The sequence below is a fragment of the Vulpes vulpes genome, chromosome 9, assembly GCF_048418805.1.
Source record: "Vulpes vulpes isolate BD-2025 chromosome 9, VulVul3, whole genome shotgun sequence".
Taxonomy (NCBI): Eukaryota; Metazoa; Chordata; class Mammalia; order Carnivora; family Canidae; genus Vulpes; species Vulpes vulpes.
The window spans coordinates 67,844,833-67,869,739 of record NC_132788.1 but is presented as its reverse complement, the minus strand read 5'-3'; the positions used below and the strand labels follow the sequence as shown (position 1 = coordinate 67,869,739).

The 24,907-nt window shown below is 35.5% G+C and overlaps 1 protein-coding gene across 17 annotated transcripts in view; it reads left to right on the top strand.

Moving 5' to 3' along the window:
* The window catches only part of CNTN4 (contactin 4), a 909,482-nt gene that overhangs the window by 539,254 nt on the left and 345,321 nt on the right, over positions 1 to 24,907 (top strand). The gene's annotated exons all lie outside the window — the stretch shown is intronic.

The following is a 24,907-nucleotide window of genomic DNA, read 5'->3' as shown; positions in this document are numbered from 1 at the left end:
CTTGTCCTTAAAAATACTGAGTATAATTTCTCTTATCAAAATACATTTTACAGATTGTTCACCTTTATCTTACTAGATAATTGTTTAGTAAAAACCCAAACCAAGGTTATATGTCACTTTTTCTTTTTAGTTATATTTTTTATTTGTCTTTTTGTCTGATCCCTGCTCAATGGTAGTAGCAGTGGTGGTTGTGGTTGGGGATTGAGGGACATAAAGGTATATTTGAAGTAAGTGACCAGAACCATCAGAATTATTCTTCACACAGAAAGACCATGTTTGCAGATAACCTTTCTGTTTTTATTTGCTATGCTATATCTTCTGTATCCAGGATTCCCCAGGCCATTTTTGCACGGTTGGTTTATCAGCATGAAATGGAATAGCTCAAGATACAACACAGCCCCTCCAAATGTCAGGCACATGAGAGAGCTAACAAACTTCATCAAATGCCAGTAATAGGAAAAGAACTGTATGACTTATGAAACAGACCCATGTTAGTCTTTAGGACTATCTGGCTTTTCTCATGCCTTAGAAAGTCAACAGATGTGATAACTCCCCAACCAACTGGTTTCCTTTCCTTAGTTGGGTGATCAAGGGAGTAAAATTACAGCTGCTGTTTTAGCTGCAAAAATAGAGTCTTAAATTAACCTTAAAAAAAAGCACACATGCTTTACTGAAATGCCCTCTATATCTATTTTGAATTTCAGTTCATTGAATGCCCTGAAAATTAAATAAACACACAACACGGCTTGCTAATATCTCCAATGAGGTGCTTAATTCCCCATCTTAATCAGCCATTTTCCATCCCTTTCCTTCTTCCTGCCTATCTGTCAAATGTTCCTTAATTAAGAATTATTCTTAATTACAAAGTTTATGTGTCATTTTATTTTAGAGGTAATTAATTAAATTTAACACTAATCGTTGGGGATATTGCCTTTTCTGCACACACGGTTGCTTAATTATTGGAATACCTTGAATCCCTTGACTGAGAGGAGTAGAGTATTGATTTGTTTTGTGTCTGGTATGTGGCAACTCATACTGAATAGGACAGAGACTCAGGCCATCGACCAGACAAAGAAGTAGGAAACATTTTTTTCTCAACTGATAAAGGACAGTGAACAAATGCACTCTGGCAATTCAGTGCATTATGTGAAGTCTCTGAGGGGCAAGGAAGTGTGATGATTATGGATAAAATTCAATCTTACAAAGAGTAGCAAGAGTGAAGCTATTCTATAAGAGTCCATGGATACTTGCTAGAATGGATTTTCTAATGTGTGTGGGAGGAGATTATACTGAGGTCACCCTGAGCAGGTCACCAGTTGGAAGGAAAGATCCAGTGAGCAGATGAGGGAAGGGATACATTGGATTTTAGTTCCTTCTTCCCATCTTTTCCCCTCATACATTCTCAGATTTTATGTCCACTGTCACTTTCTCAGAGAAATCTTCCACAACTAAGTATATAACTTTCCTTGACATCATTTATCATTATTATAATTTAAATGTGTTTAGTTGATTACTTAATTGTCTGCCTCATTCAATAAATGAAGTCTCTTGAAGGGCAGAGATAATTTCTAATTTTGTTTATCATTTATTTGCCATTTGTTAATTCACAGAATAGACACTAAATAAAAATGTTAATGAATGAATGAATTTTAAAATATTTTCTATTAGCTGTAAGTTATTTGACCCTTTTTAAGTAATAAGTATCCATTATGTTTGGTGCTTCTATATTATTAAATTCCAGGAACAAAGAATGGATGAATAAAAGCTAATCCCTGCCTTCAAATATTTATAGACTATAGAAGAAGAGAAGCTCATACAATCAAATACCATATAAGACATACTATATACAAACTCTAAAAGATATAGAAACATATCTCTGTGGAAACACACAGAAAGCAGAACTTCCAAGATAGGCAAAGCTTTAAAAATGCAGAGATTATTTGAAATCTGCCTTGAAAGTAGTTTTAAATAAATGGAGAATTAGAGAAAGAGCATTCGGGGAAGAAGTAACAGGATGAACAAAGGTTAGGCGCATAAAATGAATATGATGTTAGCAAATTGCCAAAGATTAGAAGATGTAATGGCATTGTAATTGAATGCCAGTTCTAGCAAGGATCCAGTGAGACAAGCATTCCCTGCACTGCTGGCAGGACTGCAAATGGATATACACTTTCTGGAAAGTAATTTGGGTACACATATCAAAATATTTGATATACGTATTTCATAATACATATCAGTTTTTCTTCTAGGAATTTAATGATCAGAGATATGTGCGATTCTTTATGTTCAGAATTTTTTATCGCAGCATAATCAACAATACATTAACAAGCTGAACAAACAGTTGTAGGTCAATGATTAAAGTTTAAAATTTCTGTGGGATGAAAATCTATGCATCCATCAAAAAAATCATGTTTTTAAAGAGCATTTAATGACATGGAAAGGTGCTTGGAATGTAATATATATATATATATATATATATATATATATATATATATATAGTAATATATGTATATACATATAATGTATGTATATGTAATATAATATATATAGTAATATATGTATATACATATAATGTATGTATATGTAATATAATATATATAAATGAAAATCAAATATAAAGCTGGATTCCCATTTTAAAAAGTAAAAATATATCTGAAGCAAAAAGGGAAATAACAATATGCTAATTTAATAACATTAATTACCTTTGAGTGATAGGTTTACAGAGGCTTTCCATTCTCTTCTGCATATATTTTTTGGTGTTTGCCAGAGTTTCTACACTGGATATATTACTTTTATAACAATGAAAACAAATATATTTGAAATTGTATATGTTATAAAGAAAATTGGATAGGATAACTAATGGCTAAATGAAAAAATGGACTGAGAATGTTTTTAGAAAATGAAACTAGTGTCTTACAGGTTGTTTAGAACCTGGTGTTGGTAAAGCCTTGTATTATTAGGTGTTCAGAGTAATAGGAAAAAATATATGATATGGCTCTCAACTCAATTATGTTATAATCTTTGAGAAGATTCTGGGAAGGTAAGACATATAATTTAATAATAATGTTAGATACCAGTGGTAGATATACCATGGGACAGGATTTATAAATTGCCAAACGTGTGGTATATAAGTTAGGGGCTAGAAGTCCAGTGAGAGATTGGCTTATTGACTAATTACAGGGAAATTTAAGCGCTTTTTGTCATCTCCCAGCCATGTTTCCTTGGGATACAGGTGGTCATACAAGCTATGCATGGACACATGGGCTCTGTAATCACCTACCATGGCAGCAGAGGCGGAGAGTGATGCCTAAACATACATAGGCTGACTGAGAAGGTGGGGAGAAGGAGGGTATAGAGATACTAGACCTTATATAACTAAGGATCCAGAAACAGGTAGATGCTATTCATTGGCTTTCCTTCTTCAATTATGCATCTTTCCAAAGGACCCCACACTAAATATCTAAATGATATAGGTTGTATTTTATAGCATATATGATGAACATTAACTATACACATAAACCTATATGTGTATTGATGTGTGTGTACGTTCTGTATATGTATACATATACATACATGCCATTATTGTGTGTGTGTGTGTGTGTGTGTGTGTGTGTGTGTAAGTTTTAGGAATCACTCAGTTTCTATGGCAGGTGGTTATATAAACACACTTAAGTGGAATTACAATTTTTATTTCTTGTTGCCACCAAATTGTTTCATTCTGAATTATTGTTGAATTACTCAAATGACCAGAAAATGTACCTTGTTGAAATTGAAAATGTCTTATATTGGAAAAGAACAAGAAGAATATTTTTTAGAGACCTAAGAGAATAAACAAATTCTCTATTGAAAGTATTATGCCAAATTAAAAGTGTTAGATGAATAGTTCTTAGATGCTTATTTAATATTTTTGCTCTTTCAATAATGAATTTTCATTCATTTACAAATATTTATAAATACACTACTATGTGTAAAGCCACTTGATAAGTGTTACAGAAAAATAAAGTACAAATGAAGGAACAAGAATATTGACAGTCTACAAATAACTGAGAATTCTAGAATAAATAAATGTACTCATTGACTGTTAAATATTCATTGTTTTCTTTGAAGGACTTAGGAGATGAAGGTGTTAATTTTGCCCTCAGGGCAATTTTAGCTGTTGACCTTAACCTATGGACTTATTATCAGGCACATCTTTTTGGAAAAGGTGTCCTGTGATTTAGGCTCCAGATTGCAGTAGGTGAAGTCAGACATCTCTCAAAGATGACAAATTTGATGAAAATGATTGTTTCTTACATCCAAAATTCATAAGCACACTGTAATTCAGTTAAATTTATGAATCTAAGTCATTCTAACTGCATTTAGTTTACAAGCTCCCTACTTAAATGAGTAGTTAGAATTTGAACATGTATGGGGCTAGAAGCAGGCAAAGGGAATTTTGGGTGATTGGAAATACCAAGGTGAAGTACATGAAGTATATATAAAAAATGGAGAGTAGCTGCATTTGAATATATGGAACTGGATAATGGAGGATCTGTATTGAAAGGTAAAGGGATCACATCCCTAACCGCTAAAAATTGTACCCTCTATCCTATCATGAGTCAATTTCCAAGAACCATTAAGCAAGGGTTAATCTTCACTTAATTCAATAAAAGTGCCCTGTTTTCCCAGTTTCATTTCAGTTAGGCTTTTACAAAACAGCAAATTTTGCTAGTATTTTTCATAAGATGGTTTTCCTTCTGTTGCCAGCATCCAGGTGTGTGTTTTACATTCTGTGAAACCACAGGAGTGACTGGGGACAGACTGTACCAATCACTGACCCCATCACTCAGAACCACTGAGTTCTGTCTTATGACTTTCCTGGGTAAGGACATTTTCTCTTCTTAGATTCCCTATAAGTCAGAACAATCCAGCACCATTATTGTTATAGAATGTCCATCTCCCAGAATGTCAGAAACTCTTTACAACAAGAAATGGAATAGAAAGACAATGTTTTGCAGACTTGGGTATAGTTATTTTCAAACAGAAAGGGAAAATGACAAGAAGAGATTGAGTGGAGTAAAAAGTAAAGATAAGACTGCTGACTTGAAAAAATAGTGAAGACAAGATTGATAGACCCTGTACAAACACACATATCTTTCTCACACACACACACACACACACACACACACACGGCCTCAGTCAATGACTTCGACAGAGTTTTGTTGGTAATATAATCTTTCTGATATTTTCAGTGATAGGAATATAATTACATGCTCATTCTTGAACATGTTTTACTAAGTCCCATTGAGCATATGTCTACCTGGTAATTAAATGGGTTAATACCTGTAAACATTTAGACCAATGACTGGCACATGTGAACAAATTTCCAAGTGATTTTCCATTACATTGAGGTTAATAATGGCATTGATGATGATAATGGCTGGCAATGGTATAATAACTTGTTTTATTCCTTAGAAGAACTCAGCAAGGTTATTCTTTTTAACCCTTTTGATACTTGAGCAAGGATAAACTAAGAGATGTACCTAAGCGCCAATCCTAGGTATTCTGATTGAATTCAGATTCTTGACTGGGAATGTTCCAGTGGCCTTTTGGGTGGCAGGTATTTCTTACAGTTCTTTAAGGACCATTTGCCTTAGAATTCCTTGAGTTATTTGCTTAAACACAGATTCCTGGGCTCTCCATTAAAGCTCCTAAAACAGAATCTCTGGGGATAGGTCCCCAAGCCTGGATTTTTAAGCAACTACCCAACATGATTCTTAAGCACACTTAAATTTAAGAACTGTTATTCTATCCAAACTTGGAAATAACTCACAATTATGTATTATATAGGGATTCTGCCTTAAAGGAAGGCATTCATTTGATGAGGACTGGTGGAGAAGAACACCAGCTATAAAATGTCTTTTACCTTGTTTCCTGCAATTCACAATATTAAATATTTATTCTTTTGGTTCCCAATGTACCTATAGGAGTTTCCATTTAAAATTTAAATACTTGGGGAAGCCATTAACATCCATTAGCACTCTGTGTGATTTAGGGATTTGAAAGTCCATCATTTAGCAAGGCTTCAAGGGGAGAGGAAGATGAATGAATCCCATTGAGTACAATGAAGAGAGAAGGCAAGGAGCAAAATAGATCAACCTAACTGAAGTATTGCTTTGGAGAACCCTGGACAGCCACAGGAATATGAAAACAATGGATCTCATAGCCAGTTGCTGGGGAGCAAAAAAGGGCAAATTGTAGAAAGTTATAAAAACAGGTTTAGATATATTGTTAGTAAGGGTGGACCCCAAGGACCATTTCTCTCAGTTTCCTTCCCAGCATGGCCTGTGATAGAATCTGATGTCTGACCCATGTATTTAAAGGTCTAATGCCAAGTACAGACGTCCTAGCATAAATCATGGAACTAATAAGCATGGACTGAACAAGTCAAACAAAAGTTAAAGCTAGATTTACCCAAATAATAGCAATCAGTAAATTTTGTTTTGACAATAAAAGCTTTCAGTTATGAATACTGTTTTCCCTGAATTATTCTTTAAATTTCTTTAAAAATTTTCAACTTTTTTTTCAGTTGTCATAAATAAAATAATTTGACAAAAGTTTATATCCACGTGACTTTCTTGTTATCTGTATGAACATATCATTGTACAGATTGAAGTGATAAAAGAAGGGTCAGGAAAGCTCAGACAAGATGAATTGGGAGGAGCAGAGAAGAGAATACATTTAAAAATGTAATTAGCCAGGCCACTGCCTTGTTCAGGAACCAGTATAATAATTTGTACTTGTCTGAACTTGTGGAAAAGAAAGATTAGCCATACATTCTTGTGAAATGGAAACTACTTCATTTAGTGATGAGCTCTTTACATAGCCGTTAGCTTTGGTCATTGAAATATACATAAACATTACTGTTATTAATCTGCCATAGTTTCCTTATATGTACATTATCTACTATCTCATCTCTAACCTTAAAATGTCCACACCATGAATTGTCTTTGTTAGTTAGGGTCAAGTAATGGGAGTTAAAATTCATGATGACTTATCGTGAAACTGAAGGAGGACATCTGAAGAGAAGCAACTTAGACATGATAGTCTTGGAAGTAGTGAAATGGAGAATATTTTAGGTGTCCTAACATCCTTTGTATTCCTTTAACATAGGAGAAATGTTAAAAACTATCCTGAAATATAGGAATTCATATAAACGCCTGAAGAAACCAATGGAAATAGTATAATTTCTCCCCACTACATTTTTTTTCCATCTACTTCTATTTCATTTCAGGAGGGAGCATTCCTCCATACAGTTCACTAGCATTTGGTCTTGTACTGAGACAAGATCTATAAAGATTCCTTCCAAAAATGTGGATCTTTTGACAATTATGCAAACAGTTTTAAGGTTTAGAATTCAAGAGGTAAGCTTCTTGGGTCACAGTAGTGATTAAAAGGAGGAAAACTAACTACTTTTTGTGGGTTTATTTGGTTAAAGCATGAACTTTATCTGTATTTTCCTTAACAGATTAAAACCTTGTTTTCCCCCCGTTTGAGCCCTTTGTTATTTAAATTGTATTGTAAATGAATTAAAGAGTCTTAAAGAGGATAGTGGTGGCTTTGGTTTATATCAGTGGACACTTGACAATGGTGTTCTATTCTAATTTCCAACCTCAGTTACAGCAATGTTATACTCTCTGATTCAGGGCAGTAGAAAACCCAAACCACAGACTAGCCTGATTTTTGTTTGGAGGAAACGAACCAGCCAATTCCTGATAACCCTAACGGTATTTTAATCCCAAAGTGCATGGAATTAAAATAATTGCAAATGGAAGTACACACAAAGAGAACTAAACTCTGAACAGAAAACTAGCTCCCCAGTTGTTTGTAGGAGGACAAAGGCACTTGCTCTGGAGTGTATGCAACTGCTGTTATTGAACAAGGCCCTTAACTTGAGGACACATTTATTAACATAGCAGATGAGTGCTGTAGGGGAAGTTAGCAATATGCATGATACATGCAGCCTGATAATGAAACAACTTTCTAGCAGTGTTTAACCCTTTTATCAATCCAAATATACCTTCTTTTAACTTAAACTTTTTGGTCCACTTTAACTGTGTCCACAGTTGAATTCTTGAATGTTGTGGGAGAAAACAAATTGGTGCTACTAAAATTTCATGGTGTCCAAGTAGAAATGCCTGGGAGTCCATTAAACATATAACTTCAGGCTTAAGAACAGAGCCAAGCTAGAGATTTAAACCTGAAAGTCCTTAGTTTAGAAGTGTTAATTGATGCCAACGTGGGTATGACCTCATTGGAGAAAAGGATATGCTTTTAATAGAGAACCACGATTTTTCTTCATCCTATAGAGTTTCACTCATTTGAATATCACAAAATCTAAAAGGAAAGTCTGGATATCTGATTTCTGTTATGGAGACTTGCAATCCTACATAGCAGGATTAGATTAGAGCTGAGAAGTTGCCTTCTGTAGACAGGAGAAAAGTTCTTTAGTTCTCAAAAGTTCCCACCACTTAGTGTTGATTTATTTCATCCATTTACATGCAAGCCTGTCACCTGTAGACATTTGAATTTGCAATTTCTGAGAGACAATAGTAAATATATATCTTGGCCTTTGATTTCATTCTCTTGCTAGTTGAAAGGGCAATTTTTTACAATTGAATGAGGGTTAAAAGAGTAAGAAACCTCAGCAATTATTTACTCAGCAGTTTATTCTGCAGATAGAGAATAAAAAACTCAGAGTCTGGGACAGTGACTTGCTCAGGGTTTCAGTGAGTTCACATCATAGTAAATGATAGAATTCAGGTCACATGGTTCTTCTTAAAGTTTGGAATCTTTCGTTTTTACATAGACTGACATGTTTCCTCCTAATTGAACAGAAGAGTTTAGTACTTGTGTCTCGATGGGAATAAAGAGACACCAAAAATGAATTTAAAGCTTGTAACTAATTTGATAGCTTACTAAAATATGAAAATATGGCTTACAGATTTTGAAGGGATTGTAAATTTTCTTATTGTGGTTGTACTTCAAACAGTGCCCTTTAAAAAATAATCTGCTTATTTCTACCTATTGAGAGAGAAATAGCTATTTCCTCAGTGTTTTCCTTTGGACTACATTGTTTTTTTTCCCAACATAGTTCTCAGTGCAGCAAATTAAATGGCCCACAGATACCACCTTCCACCCAAGAATCAAAGGAATCATTTGGTGTGAAAGGTATGAGTTGTGCCAGGCACAGCACCAGCCAATTACTGATTACCCAAGCTGTATTTTATCTTCCTCAATACATGGAATTAAAATAATTGCAAATGTGTATATACACATAGAGAGAAATATATCATATGCACACAGCTGTCTGTTGGTGGGAGGACCAGGGATATTTGCTGTGGAGTGGTATGTGATTCCTCTTATTGAAGAAGGTTAAGGCTTAACTTGAGCCTGCATTTATTAAAACAGCAGATGAATGCAGGCGGCTTGATAATGAGGAGCCATCCAGCAAGGTTAACTCTTCAACAGGGTTACAGGTGTGAATAGTCTCATCCCATTACAAGCTGAAAGATTTTCAGAAAACACACTTGGACCTAGTGTTTATCAGACTTCCTGCGCTCCATAGGTCTTTGTAACCCCCACAGGGAAGGCCTGGAGCCGTTACCTGAGCCCAGGTCAGTGAGCTGAGCTTTCTATGGCCCTGCCTGAGTCAGAGTTAAGCATTGAGATGGTTGTAAAAGCTGGCAGTCTGAGAAAGGTTAAACTAAGGAGAGGGCCAAGATGAGGAGATAGAGTTCTTATTGAGTCCATTGTGGTATATGGGAACTCTCTATTAAATCTTCCACAATTGAGACTGGAAGTAACGCAGCAGAGAGTTCTAGAACTTGCAGACATAAACAAGTAACAGTGGTGTGTAAAACTTCATTTCTTTATTTCCTTTAAAGCAATTTATTTCTAACTCCAAAGCTCCATCCAGTCTTTGCCAGATTGGTGAGAAAATCACATTTTTTACTCTTACTGGAAACAACCCAGTCCCTAAAGTTGTATACTGGAGATGGGGAAGGATATCTAAATTCTAGTCTGTTAACGTTTCCACTGACATTCTTATTGTCAAGGCCCAAGTTCAAGGTTCCTTGAAATATGGAAGCTCTCAGCTTTGTTGCCTCTAAAATGGAATCTCTTATAACCTCTAAGGTTATAACATCAGTACCTTAGATAGCTGCTCCCTAGGCACATCATGGAGTAGTAACCCAGTGGTAGAGGAGTGCTGGCTTGGCACAGATGCACCACCCTTGCGGTACCGCATTCATTCCTCAGTCCAAAGGGATCTTGCTATTCTTCTTGTTTAGGACTCATGCCCTACCCCATTTGTCTGACTATCTGCTTTTATAAGCTCTTTGCTATTCTTTTCAGGAGAGAAGGACAGAAAGAGGGGAGCAGAATATTTGGCAATGGCTGCTGCTAATAAACATTTTATGATATAGGGTGCAATTCCATACAACAAAGAATTACATCCCCCTAAATGTCAGTAGTATTGAGAAATGTGGCTCTATGCCATATTTAATAGGATCAGGTTAGTGGTATTTGGAACTGATTATAAGAGGAAAAAATGAGAGAGAGAGGAGGGGATAGTACTAGAGAGGAATAAATCTGTAGGAGAGAGATTATTTAGAGAACCAGGATAGAGTGAACTCTATGAAATCCACTCTGGGATTAGCATTGGAGAGGCTGATGTACAAAGTTTACATTTTTAATGTAATGCTCTGGGTCCGATTCTTCCTACTTCTTCACTAAGAGAATTCAGTGGCTTTTACAGACACTGAGCAATTCATACCTCCCTCTCCACCTCCAGTACATACATAAAAGTTCTAATCAGTCCACTGTTTCATACGTATTCTTTATGAAAAGCCAGGCATGTCGCGCACATGCGTGTGTGTGTGTGTGTGTTGCCATTATGCCCAAGAGCTGAGACTATGTGTCTTGTCATTATTTTGTATTTTGCTTGCTCAGGTACAAACTGAACATGTAAACTTAGAAAACCAGTCATCCCAGCCTCTGATGTTCACACAAGCTATTAATCCCTCCTATTTTTTTCTTTATAGTCTACAGTTCCTTTGGCTAGCTGTTACAGGAATAGGTTTCCAAAATAATATTTCTATTCCATTAGCAAGTAACATGTTCTATAGCTTGTGAATATTTTGCTGTAGGTACCATTTCAGTTAAATTATGTTCTCTGGCAGAGGTAACGAGAAGCAAAATTGCTCTACTTTTGGTTACATGTATCCTTCTCCAATGAATATGCTCACCATGAGACAAAGCAGTTTGGGCAAAGTCCCAACTATGTTTAAATTTCTCAGAAAAGCCATTCAGCATAATGGACTAAGTATGATATTTGGGATAGTCCAGACATGTACCCCTGTACTAGCTATGAGGTTTTGGATAGGTTTCTAACTCTCTAAGTCTTATTTTCTAATCCACAGGTGGGATAATATTGCCAGCATCACAATTTAGGCAAATAATCCGTATTTAATCCAAGAGAGATATTGTTGTTGCTTTTACCATTCTTAACAATATCCTCATCATTTTCAGGAAAAAATGTTAGCCGTTATTAAGTAATAAATCTCTACTGCCACTCTCCCTAGAGCAGGGGTCAGCAGACTATAACCTATGGGGCAAGCTTCACAGTTGCCTGTTTTCATACAGCCCATAGGCTAAGAATGGTTTTACATTTTGTTTAACTGTTGAAAAAATAAGTGAGGAATAATATTGGTATTTCATAACACATGAGAATTATATGAAATTCAAATTTCAATGTCCCTCAATACAATTGTACTAAAACACAGCTATCCTCATTCCTTTATGTATTGCATATGACTATTTTTTTCACACTATAGCAGCAGAGATGTAACGAAGACCCTTGTTCACAGGACTTAAAATATTTACTGTCAACCCCAGGCCTAAGAGAAGCGTATACACAGGGGACCATGTGAGAAATAGCTCCATCAAAAGTAATCACCTTGGCCCTTGTTATCTTTGATGTGAGCCTTGCATTCATAATCAGAGTTTGCATACAGACAAGCATACAGTTTGTCTCTCTCCATTGGCAGTTAACCTGACCTATCTTACTATGTAAGTTTCAGCTCTTTGAGGGAATATGTGATGATTTATTTGAGACATTCCTCAAGAACTTCTCAAATTTTATTCTTTATATGCCTCATTAACCATATTTTAAATCACATTACCCATAGATTGCCCTCAAAGTGGTTGAAAAATCTACCCAATAGTTCTCAAAATGGTATACTAACAAAGAGGCAGAAACATAATTTTATTTATAATATGTGATAGTTGTGGTGTTAGTTTTGATAGAGGAAAAGGAGAAAAAAAAAAGATTCAGTCTTTCTCATAATAATGGAGTGATGATGGCTGATGGCACAAGAAATGTTGTCCGTGACTGGGTTGGGAATCACATGATCACAGTTCCAAGGCAGGTGGGAGCCCTCCGCACCAGGGTACTAAGAATAAGGAACTTAAAAAAAAAAAAAAAAAAAAAAAAAAAGAATAAGGAACTTACCAGAAAGTAGTAATAACTATTAATTGCAGGGTCTAGTTTTTCCGTGTAATATTTCATCATGCTCTTTACCTGAAACCATTGCCTCAGGGGAATACACTAATTAGCATAGCTATCAACAACAGTAGTGCATATGCATAAGTCATAACATATGTATTTTGACTAACAAATTGTCACAGTAACCAAAGAGGGTTAGATGTACTTTCTCTGTGCTGTGAAAAATGTATGTTAGAATAAACAAATAATAGAGCTTTATTTTCCTATTGTTTATAAGTAAGCTAAGCTAAAATCCATGTGTCTCCTATCGCAAATATATTTATGGCCTTCGTTAGCACACCAGTGTGAATCAACATATTAGACAAGTGGATACCTACCTATTAGAGATGATGACATTTGTTCTTAATGCTTTACAGAGTATCCAGGAGTAATGAGTGCCAACATCCTGCACCCTTGTTATTATTAGGGAGCAGAATGCAATCCAGTTGGTTTTCATTTGGTGTGTTGCATAAATTACATCTCAGATTCTTAAAGTTAAGTGGCACACTTGGACCCTGGAGAAGTAATAAGTTTCTCGGTAGGCAACTGGCAATTCTTCCTGCTTATTCACAAATATTTGAAGATGCAATCCCTTGACTAAGTATTTCTGCAAATAGCAGGAAGTTAAGTTGGCAAGAAACCGCTTTGCTTCTAAGAGAGTTTGATCCTCTTTTGGAAAAATGATAACCTACGGTGCCCAGTGCTTTCCCTCCACTACCTGTGCCCTCCCTATAAACGGTTCCGCTTGTTTCTCTTTTCCTGCCAGCCTAGTTTTTCCTCTATGCAGTTCAGTGACTGGCTATGCCTTCAGTATTAGGGCTGGAGAAAGGGAATGCTGGTTCCATCAGTTGTTTTTGGAACACTTGGATATTTTCTTTTTCTTTTACTCTCTTTCTGAATATAACAGAAAAAATTTTTTTTAAGATTTTATTTATTTATTCATGAGAGACAGAGAGAGAGAGAGAGAGAGAGAGAGAGAGAGAGGCAGAGACATAGGCAGAGAGAGAAGCAGGCTCCATGTAGGGAGCTTGATGTGGGCCTTGATCCCAGGACTTCAGGATCCCGCCCTGGACCAAAGGCAGGTGCTAAACCACTGAGCCACCCAGGTGTCCCTATAACAGAAAATGTAAGATTAAATTTATCTCTCTGAAGTTTATTGCTGTCTATTTCTCTAACACATCCTGCAACCGTAAATCCTGAGATTTCTTTTTAAATACTCTTTAGTAAATGTTTTTTGTTATACACACATTGACATATCAAACATGATTTTATTTAATCTTGTGATGACTCTGTCAAAAAAGGGAAATATTCTTATAGAAAAATTCTGAACTTAAATGTGTAAAAGCCATTTTTACTTCCTTGCATTTCTTTACTATAGAATAGTTAAAAGTAGTTTCAAAAGACTAACTTGGTACTTCTTCAGTGCATGCCTGTTCCTTAATTTTTTTAAAGATATATTTATTTATTTGAGAGGGAAAGAGAGGCAAGGGTGAGGGGCAGTGCAGAGGGAAAGGGAAAAGCAGACTCCGCACTGAGCAGGGGGCCCAACACCAGGGCTTGATCCCATGACCCCGAGATCAAGACCCAAGCCAAAGGCAGACACTTAACCTACTGAGCCACCCATACAGCCCTCCTGATTTTTTTTAAATTAAAAATCTTTTCATAATATTCTTATGAAAATTCTCATACATTAAATTTGAAGTAATATAGTGAGCCCCGGGATTCCCATCACGTAGATTTTACCTTTAACACTTATTATATCCATCTCTTTACCTATCCATCTCCCTGTTCATCCATCCGTTTATATTTTTTTTCTGATGTAATTCAAAGTAAACTACAAACATCCATACACTTCTTCCTAAATACCTAGGCAGCATATCATCAATTAGTGTTAAATACTTGTTTACAGGCTTTTATTTTCCTTTAGCTAAACTGTGAATACATTGAAAGGTATAGATCCTCAATGACCATTTCTTGAGATTTGAGAAATGCATACACCTGTGTAAATCAAACCCCTATCAAAATAGAAAACTCCTCCTTGCCCCTTCCAAGTCTGAGTTGAATTTGAAATCAAATATCAAAAGATTGATTTTATAAAATTTTCTTTAAAACTCTTGGAGACAGGAAAAATCATCAATTAAATTCACAGATTAATCCAGGGTAGATTGCCTTTAGCATGACTTTATGAATATCCTTGCCTTGGTTTTCTTCTTTGAATATTTTAATGACATTTGGCAGAACCTGCTTACCTATGATGGCAGTTATTATCTTTGTTCTTAGGCTCATGCCAGTGGATTATTATCTTTGGTCTCATGACCATCATCTAATAGATATATTCCAGTTATGATATTTTTCCAATTTCTTGACTTTTGGCTAGAACTTTTTTGTTGCTGACTGATCCTTAAATCTAAGTAGTAGATGATCTGCTGTTAATTATGTGTGCCTGCCACTATAATTACCCTATGGGAAAGATCACTGGTCCTATCCTCTGAATTTCTTTTGAAGAACAAAAAGTCCCAAACAAGCAAGTGGTTTTCCCAAGATTGCACAGTTCAGAAGTATCACAGCAAAACTTTGAAGGCGAGTATGGTAAATACCTGTCTGATTCTTTTTAAAAAAAAAATAAATGTTCCTTTATTTTTATTTTATTTTATTTTATTTTATTTTTTTATTTTATTTTATTTTTATTTTTTGCCAGATCTGTGTTAGATGCAGGTAGAACACAAAAGGTGACTAAGACACAATCCTTACCTTCTAAATACATATGTTTGGTACCCAAAAACACCCAAATAGATATTTTCAATTTTCAGTGTGTTTAAATAGTAACATGTGGTGGCTGCTCTAAGAGTGCCTAGGAGTGTCTGTTAATCCATCTGGGCTTTCAGGCAAGGACTTTGGAGGATAAATCAGCTGAAATGTGGAAAAATGAATACATGTTAGCCATGAGAAAAGAATGGTAAGAGAAATTGCTCTAAGAAATGGAACATTTATTTAGAAACAATATCTGCTATTCTAGTGTTAGGGAGAATCTGTGAATCAAAGACCTAGAAGAACATATATCATCCTCTCTAGGAAACAATTCACAGGGAATTCTCTAAGAAGGGCAGAGTCCCTCTCTGCACTGCTGAGTTTCCTCGCCACTTGCTGAGTTGCTAAGCCCCAACTTACTAATGGGACAGTTCTCAAGCCTTATTTTAGTGGCTCCCTATTGCCTCTGATAATCAATACATTCTACTCATCTTAGGATTTCTGGTGCCTTTCATCAAGGACTTTCATAATAAAGCCTTGATCTAACTTTCTAATCCTTACTCTCTCACTTACATTTATATTCGTATTGTACCCAACTCTGTAACTCTCCAATTTTCACACCTTGGTGCCAGTGTGTCTTTGCTCAAACCTTCCCCCATTCCTAGAATTCTCTCTCAGCATCTACACTTTAAAATTCCATGTGTCTGTCAATTTTTTCTTCCTTTCCCCATGAGAAGCCATCTTTTGTAAAATTTCCGTAGTCCTTTGCCCCCTTTTAAAGTCAAACTCTGTTCTATTGTCCTGCCTCAGCTAAGTCTAGCACAACTCTTGGCACAAAGTAGGAAGTTATTAAGTATTTGTTAAATAAGATAATGATTTCTACCTTATGTCAGGTGTACTTCTAGACCTAGAGTTTCTCTTAGGTAGGGTCTATGTTCTGTGCATTTTTGTATTCCCAGAAGTCATAAAGGGTTTGAACAAATATCCAAATGAACCTACCATGCTTTTCTATCAGATCTATAGTTTTGCAGTTATTCTATTTATACATAATCCAAATCCAGGCAAGGAATCGTTTCAGCATTGGACCTCACAAAAATGTTCAGTTTTGTATCTTCCTACTACTCATAATGGCTTCTAAGTGAACTCTTTGTTATTGAATTTTAAAAGAGATCCTATAAATGATGTAAAGAAGGAGATAAGGAATAAATTTTTAGTTTCGGAGAGATTATCTGTGTCATTTGTTCAGCTATTGGCTACTTACTATATGGCAGACACTAGGCAGGAGCAGTGCTGTCATGGCATGGCAATTCTCCACTTCTGGAATATATTTTAGTAGACCCCAGAGAAAGATTTAGTCATTTTTTGTCTTAATCCTTAAGTATGAGAAACTATTGAGTGAATCAAGGCCTTCTTTCTGCAGACAGCCCCAGTTACTAAAAAGTTCTTCTGTATACTAAGTTTTATACTATCTCCATTCACCTTTTTCCATTTAGCCACGTTTCTGTCTTTGGAGTCTCCAGAATCAAGTAAACTACTCTTACACATAGCACCTTTTTCCGTATTGACAATTCACAACATGTTCTCTACATTCTAAGTCTTATCTTTTTCAGAGCGTGTATACAAAATTCAAAATGATTATTTTTCCAAAGGAATTGATTTCCATATTTGCTGTTTTCTTTTAAAAAATATGTGTTGTCAATTCCATGTACTTTACTCCTCAGTTTATTTTGTACAAGTCTGGTGATAGGCATATGATGGGGGATATTGGTGGGAGGGTGTTGCTGAGAAAATGAAGAGGGCTTAATTCTGTCCAAAAGTATATGTCTGGTAGAGTGGAGACCATCATTTTGTCAGATTATTTCAATATGATACTGTAAATTATGTCAGAGATAAGGGAAGCTGTACTGCTAAAACACCCAGGAAGATAGTTTAGTCTAATCTGAATTTTGGGAAATATTTTTAGAGAAAATGTCACCAGAATTAAATCTGAAACGATGATCTAATATTAGCCAGGAGTAAAAAAAAAAAAAAAAAAAAAAAAAAAAAAAAAATGAAGTGAGACTATAGGAGTTAAGGCATTGAAGTAAGATGAGTATAGCAGGTGGGGGTTGTGGAGATATGGTTATTTTTGAAGAATGAGATAATGAGATGTGGCAGAAAATGGGCTCATAGTGATGTATGTATGTTTTATAAATATGAATATGAGTATGAAGCTATATTCTGATGTTTTAATTAATAAATTTTACCACAGTTTTCTTGTTGGAAATTAGAATTTTTTTCTCTACAGCCAAATACATTAGCTAATGTGTTAGCTTTTCAAGGGGTCATAAAGAATCAACACTGATGGTCGTAATGACCTGATCATAATGACCTGAAATAGTATAATAAATAATTTCTGCAAAGCAGAGTTTTAGGTACTGCATGTTGTAAAAGATATAAATCAATGACAGGTACCTTAGTATGGAGGTTTGCCATTTTGGGATGCTTCATTACCTCTATTACCTGAATAAAGTAACATATTTGATTTTTGTTATACTATTAATCTTAGAGGGAAAGGTTTTCATTTTATTTCAGAAGAGTTGTATCCCATGGATTATTTGAATTCCAAAAGCTAAGTTTTATTTGATGTTTTCCAACTTAAGATAGCTATTTAGGTAAGTAATTGCTATAAACGGACAGAGCAATATTGTATAATCACTGTGAATACTTAACAAGGGAATTTTGTGAATTAAATTATAAATTCCTCTACTGTTCACTCGATTTTTTAAAAAAGATTTTATTTATTTATTCATGAGAGACACAGAGAGAGAGGCAGAGACACAGGCAGAGGGAGAAGCAGGCCCCATGCAGGGAGCCCTACGTGGGACTGGATCCCGGGACTCCAGGATCACGCCCTGGGCTGAAGGCAGCGCTAAACCGCTGAGCTTCCTGGGCTGCCCTGTTCACTCGATTTTACATATTGTGGGACCCAGGAAATTTAACAAAAATCCCCTACCCCTGGACAAGCAGAGCAGGACTAACTGCCTTTTGTGCTACACCTGCCACCTCCTGTATGATCCCCACATGACCTGCTTATCGCTTAAGGCGCTGCCCCACCCTAGTCAAGCCGCTGGGCACACCCTTATAGGAAATCGGCTCATAACAATGTAACCCTGCCCCGTGCCCGCCAAAACTGCGTGATTCTGACCAAAGTAATAGGCCAGTTCAAATGGATACTATAGGGTAAAATGTAATTCAATTGGCCACCTGCCTGTGGACCGACATGACTGTGCAACTTTCTGCGCATGTTACAATCCCACTGGCCCCTATAAGCTGCTACTCCTCTTAGCCTTGGGGTCCAAGTCCCTGCTGCCCTGTGTCGGGTATACTTGGACCCAAGCTCGAGCTTGTAAATAAACCCTCATGTGTTTGCATCGGTGTCGGCTCCTTGGTGGTTTCTCGAATTCGCAATCTTGGGCACAATATCACTCACCTCAAAACTTATTGCACAATCTATGAATGATGTTTGAGTTCATGCTTCTAGATTTGTGTAAAGAAGAGAAGTGGGAAATTTAGAACTCACAGTATTACTAACCACAGGAATACAACAAGCTATTAAGAACTCGTCTGAAAAGTTATTAAAAAAATAACTTCATAATTTAATTTAAGGAGTTAATACATCTTCTCATTAAAAGGTAGCCTATGGTATTATTAAGTAATAGCTAAATGTTCTGTACTGTGTAGGAGACATCTTTAGTGTGCCTGCCCAGTGTCCCATTTCCTCTGCTTTTGTGATAACTTTTTAATTTTCTTTTGGAGAATTATGCCTCTCCTATTTTCAATCCATTGGTGTTCCTGTAAGTATCCTCTTCTATCCTGAACACTTAAAGAGACCCATGTTTGACTTTCAAAATCCTTCCTCAAACTCTTGCTGAATCTCTGTAGAAGGGCCTACTCATTATAATGGAAGCCCATGTTGCCAATGACCATTTTTGTGACTACAAAGTAGAGCCCACCTAAAAATACAGACAAAAAGGGCAGGAGAGCTTAGACTTTGCAGTTATGTCAGACAACAGATTTTTTTTTTTTTCTTAAGCCAGTTTGAGTTGAGTTCTTTGTCATTTGTTGCATTAGTCAGGATTCTCCAGAAGTACAGAACTAGAAAGATGCATGTATATACAGAAAAAAACTTCTTTTTTTTTTTAAGATATTGGCATACACAATCATGGAGACAGGCATGTCTAAATTCTACGGGGCAGACAATCAGGCTAGAGTCGCAGAAAAGAGTTGATATTGCAGTCTTGACTACAGAGACAGACTGAAGGAAGAATTCCTTCCTTCTTAGGGGATTATAGTCTTTTTCCTTTTAAAGCCTTCAAATGGTTGGTTTAAATCCATCTACTTTATGAGGGGTAATCTACCATAGTCTGTCTACTGATTTAAATGTTAATCACATCTAAAAACTACCTCATGTTAACATCTATCTAGATTGCTATATGACTAAAAAAACAGACACCAAAGCTTAGCCAAGTTGACACATAAAATTAACTATCACACTTGTAAATCTGGCTAATCCAGATAGTAACTTGTATAAAAGCTCTGATGTGTCAGGAATGATCATGGATGGAGAGTCAGGAGAGACTGTTAAAGGGTATAATACTTCATCTTAAGGTAGAAAATTCATCTCTGCTATTTTGTATTTATAAAGTGGGAATATCTTTTGTGGATTTGGGAGAATTGAATATGCTACATAGAAGGCCAGCACATAGAGACACCTAAATGTTCAATTATCCTTTTTTCCTTCTCCTTTTTATTTGTGGCTCAGAGTAAGCCTGTTGCTGTACTGAACCTGAAATTTGGAAAACACTTTATGTTGGAAGTTTCTGTTTTAGGGATTAATTGGTTTCTTATTGACCACGCAGTGTTTCAAGAGACTAGAGCTAGAAGTTATCACAGAAAGAGCATTTAGGCTTCCACTCATTTTATACATAGGAAGCTGTTCTCTGTGGTGGTGACTTTTTTAACAAATGGTGTTTGATGTCCATGTGCTTTGCCAGTCAGATGTCTACATATATTTTTAAGTCAATACAGCTAGAATATATGTTTCAAATAATATTAGCAAAGTTGATGTTATGTACTCATGGTCTCATCTATTGATTATGGTATTTTACCATTCACTTAAGATATAAAAAAGCAAAAATATGTAAAGATAGCCATTTCTGTATAGTTTTAGGAATCTGGAATATTAACATACTTGGCCAAGTTCTTTAAATTGCAATTGAGGGAATGGCTTAATGCTTAAATGAATCTAATGATGATCTTTTTATTTTTTTATTATTATTTTTTTTTAATGATGATCTTTTTAAATCTCACCAAATCTAATCACTTGATCCTAAAATAAACCTTTTAGGTCATAAACTCAGATTACCAAGGTCAAATAAGACTTTTTGAGAGGGTTTGGAATGGAGATTTCCATCATTGTTAATTTGCAGGAAAACATCTCTGGGGTGTGCTTCTGCAATGGTTTCACCGTTGCACTCTGTATCCTGTACACTTGACTGTTCCTCACTCAGCTCCTTCCTGTATGTTGCACTGGGATTGTCAAATGCCACTTCAGACTAGATCTGTGTCCCCAAAAGTCATATGCAACTTCATAAGAGAATTCTACCTGACATTTTCAAGTGCAACTCACTTGAACTCGTAAAAGTCAGATATAAATTGAGAATGGATTTACACCTAAGCCTCTTTGGTTGATTTTGGTGTTTATTTGCAACTGACATTTAGAGAATAACTCAGTTGCCCTTGAAATTGGTCCCTTCCTCACTCCAAAATGTGAGGGAGATGATGGCAAGTGTCCAAATGGCTAGTACAGAATGCTTCAGGTGAATTTCAGGCACTTTTATTTACTGAGTTGGGGCCAATTTGGCATAGAAGTCAGCAGTATGTACATTCAGCAATCTCACCAATGTGGCTTCTTGTTAGAATTGGACTCTGAATCACATTGTTGTCTAAAGATGTTAATGATTATATGGCTTGGCCTAATGGGCTTGATTCTTTACCAGTAATATGTTGATTATTGGCATTTTAGAGATTGTTGGGGTAACACAGCTGAATCTGTACACAAATTCAGAGCATTCACACAGGCTTCTGCCACTGGGTGAGTAGATGAAGCAGATGATGCCTATTCTCATAATGCTGCACCAAACAGATGGGATGGCAAGCTGTCTGTGCCTCTGAGTATCTCTGAGTATGAACCTGTCCTTCTGTCTACCCCAGGCATTCCTCCTCCATGAAGTATGCTACTAAGCCATAGGAGAATAACACAACAAATAGATATGGTACCTTAAGCCAGTGCAACACTTGAACTGGACATTTAGTGTCTGTGAAATTCATCATAGTTACAAAGCCCTTGTGAGATTTTACTGTCAAAGATAAAATTAGAGCTAAAATAGCTGTAAAATCAGCATACCTAATTTTCTCATCTTAAAGATAATAAAACTGAGATCCGGAAGGGTTAAGCCCCTTACCTATGGTTGGTTACAAGGATGCAGAGATGCGGCAAGTTATAGGTCTTTTTGAGTTGCAGTGTTATCCTTATAATAGAGAGTGAACAATTAATGTATTGTTCAGATTGCAAGGGAATGTAAAATGTGGAAGTTTTCATCCTTTCCAACAATATAAAAATGTTGACCCTTAGATGCTCTTTGAACTCTTCCTGGATTTATTATACTTCTCTTTTAACATTCCTGGAAAGAGGGACTCTTGATGGATTTCTAACTTGTAGAAATATTTGTTTGTAAGTTGGTTTGAAATTAGCCTGTCATCTGATTCACTGAGATAGAGTTAAAATGAATTCTCTCAGCTAAAAGAAAAAAAAAATCAGGGAGAGAAAGGATTTTATCATCTATATGGATCAATTCCAAGAGTATGCTTCAGTTTAGTTATTAGTTTTCCCTACAGTATGAGATATTCAATTAAACCTTCCCTCAAATTGGCCATAAATTTTGATGAAAATGAAAGAAGTTCCATTTAGCAAACAATTTCTGTCAAAGAATCTAATAATGGGATGCAATAAGAATGATTTTCACCTGTGTACCTGAATGAGAATGGTCTGTTTTTTGTTTGGTTTGGCTTGGTTTTTCCTTTGGCTTTGCTTTGGGGCTTTTTGTTTGATTGTTTCTCTGATTACCACCCCCCACACACACACACACACCCCTTGTATTCACTGTAGCAGCCCTAAGTGTTCCAAAGATGAGGTCAGGTGGAATTGTTTAAAACACAAAAGAACTTCATAGCAGTTTTCACCACTGATTTGGTAGGTCTTTGATAAAATCTTATACTTTACTGTATCATTCTCTGTTAAGGAGAATTACTATGAGACAAGTTATGTTTGATACCCATTCTCTCATTCTCACTGAAGCATATACATTTCTCATAACCTGATTGGGACCTTCCTTATAGCTACATATACTTATTCAGCATCCATGGAGTAGTTGTAGGTAGAAATAACCCACTCTGAAAAATTCATGTGGTTTTTATTGGGTAGGGAGTGATTCTTGGCACTGATTTAGATTCTGGAAATGAGAGAGAAATCAGATATAGATGGTACTTCAGTGTAAATTGTGGTCTAATGCAGGAAATAAGGCAGAAATGAGGAAGGACATAAGTAAGGAAATATGACACAAAATTGTGAGTATTGCTGATGAAATACAGTGATATTCACCCCTTTCCTGAAAAAAATCATGGATGAAAGAGCTTTTGAGCTGCAATTCTAATGTTCTGGAGACCTACTTTATCCACCTTTTGTTCTACTATCTCTGTGAATGGTTTGCCCCTGGAGCTATACAGAGAGGTGAGGATTGGGAGAGAGCATCCAGAGCATTCTGACAAATGTCTCATAGAGCTAGAACATGAGTAATAGCATCCTTAATCCAACCTCACTTCTTAGGGATGAGACATCTGGGGCTTAGCAAGGTTAGCAACTTACCCAGTGAGTTATAAAAACTGAGATTCCATTGCTGATCTTGTGATTCTTCTTTCACAATTGTTTTCCTTGTTTCAAAATAAAACTCCTTTTTTGAAGTTTCCTTGATGAGTTAGGATTCTTAGGATACAAGTGATGGAAGCTGGCAATAGATAATATATACAGAAAAGGAATGTATTGAAAAGTTAGCAGGAGTTCCCAGAAACTATAGAGATCTTAGAAAGCCACATTCAGAGAACAAAAGCCAGAGTAGAGTGAAAGGGGCAAGTAACAACAATATGGACAGTTTTCTCCAGATAGACATGGCTATTGAAATGAATGGGCTTGAAGCTCTGTTGCTGTATTTTCTATCTCTGTATTAGTTATTGCTCACAACCCAAAATGTTAGAGAGAACATGTCTGATTGACTTAGTTTGAATAGCACAGTATCCACCATTTTGCTAGGGGAAGGCTGGGCATCTTGAGTTACATACCGCTGTGACAGCACCCGTAAGTTGTTATCCTACTATTTTTAGAGATGAAGAAACTGAGGCAGAGAGAATGTTTAATAAATTGCTTCAGATATATGTATATGCCTTTTATAATAATAAATATATTACTATTTATTTAATAAATATTTATTTATATAAATAATTATATATATACATAATCATTTACATACATATATACAAATGATGTATACATACATCATTTACACTACTTGCCATACTTTTTACATGACTATTTTCTTCACTAACCTGAACTCTTCCTTGCGGACAAGAATAGTTTTTATTCATATATACATCATTTATCCCTAATAGGGTCCCTAGTAAATGGCTAAGATAGAACAAATGATTGAATAAATAAACTAAAATTAAAAATGATATGGTAAAACATAAGTGTGTATATTGCAGTGTTTGTGGATCTCAATATATAATAACTTTCATGAAATTGAAAAAATTTAGTATTTCATAATTTGTTTACAGTTTTCCTATCTATTACCTCATTTGACTTTTAGAAGACATGCTTTAGTTAAAGGGTATTTTTTTTAACTTAAAATTTCAAAGAAGATGTAATTTACCCACATTGACATAATTTTAACAACTAGTTTTTAATTATAAATGGTATCCTATGCAACAAAGACATCTTCAGTTAATTCTAGTATCTAAAAATCTAAAAATTGTGTAAGTCACATTATATTTGCACAGAATCACAAAAGTAAGAAGTTGCAAATAAAAAATAAACCACAAAGTTATTTTGAAACTTAAACATTGAATCAAAAAAGAAAGCAAATTGTAATCACAATTACTTCTCAACCAGTGATGAGAAAACAATATATACAAATTATCAGAAATGCAAAAGTCATTCTAAGAGGATAAAATAAGTTTACATGTGTTTATTAGACCAAATATGATCATTATATCATTATACATATCATAAATAAATAGAATAAAATAACTAAAATAAAAATGATAGGTAGATATTTTACTACATATAATTTTTTTGATTTTTAAAAAGAAATTTTATTTTTTATTTTTGGGAGAGAGAGAAAATGCAAGCTCACGCATGTGCATGAGGGTGAGGGAGGGACAGAGGCAGAGAGAGAATTGTAGGCTGGTTCCACACTCAGC